The 742-nt window shown below is 46.2% G+C and overlaps 1 long non-coding RNA gene across 1 annotated transcript in view; it reads right to left on the bottom strand.

Moving 5' to 3' along the window:
• Window positions 1-664: 664 nt before the first annotated feature.
• Window positions 665-742, bottom strand: part of LOC109292056 — a 6968-nt gene continuing 6890 nt past the window's right edge. The window contains exon 2 of the long non-coding RNA XR_002096030.1: window positions 665-727. This is a non-coding gene — a long non-coding RNA (uncharacterized LOC109292056). The remainder of the gene's footprint in view (window positions 728-742) is intronic.

Consider the following 742-nt stretch of genomic DNA (forward strand, 5'->3'; position numbering starts at 1 on the left):
GCAGTTGATTGTCTGCATTGATTATTTCCTCCTCTTAGTCTGTTGTTTTGTAGGTGTTAATCCTTGCTAATTAACCCATTACATTAGCTTGTTACTGTGTATTGAGCTGGTCCCTGAGTGCATCATGATTGATTGGTAACTGGTAACACAGTAGCTTAGTAGCCAGGCCTGCACTAGTCCCATTTCCCCCCATCCCCAAACCCCTGCAGCTATCTCCTTAACAGCTGGCAGGCTTCTTGGCCTCAGCAGAGGCCACCACCCCTGCAGTTTTCACCCCCCTGCAGTGCAACAGGTACACGTGACATGAGTTTTGCTTTCAAGAATTTGGGGTGTGGTTTCCCCCAAACCCCTGCACCTATCTTCTTGAAACTGGGCATACTTTGTGCTCTAAGATGAAGCTACCAGCCTTGCAAGTTTCATCCAAATCAGACAAAAAACAACAAAGTTATAGATATTTCATTGGTTCCCCATTATACCCTATGGCTAGATCTCCGAAGCAGCTCCAAAGCTTCAGAGCTGCTTCAGTCGAATGTAAGCTTAAAACCAGTCCGGAGGTCCGGATTGGATCGCTGGCATCCGAAGCAGCTGGATCTGAAGCTGAATCAAATAGCTGCCTATTCACATAGACCTAGTAGGCATCAATGCTACAGTTGCCTAGTTTTTTTATGAGAATGCGGTGAGAAACAGTGTAAAAGGCCTTCTTGAAGCCCAGGTAGATAACATCCACCTCAACACCCACATC

Source organism: Gavialis gangeticus, unplaced genomic scaffold, assembly GCF_001723915.1.
Source record: "Gavialis gangeticus isolate Ggan-Ray unplaced genomic scaffold, GavGan_comp1, whole genome shotgun sequence".
In the NCBI taxonomy this organism is placed as follows: Eukaryota; Metazoa; Chordata; order Crocodylia; family Gavialidae; genus Gavialis; species Gavialis gangeticus.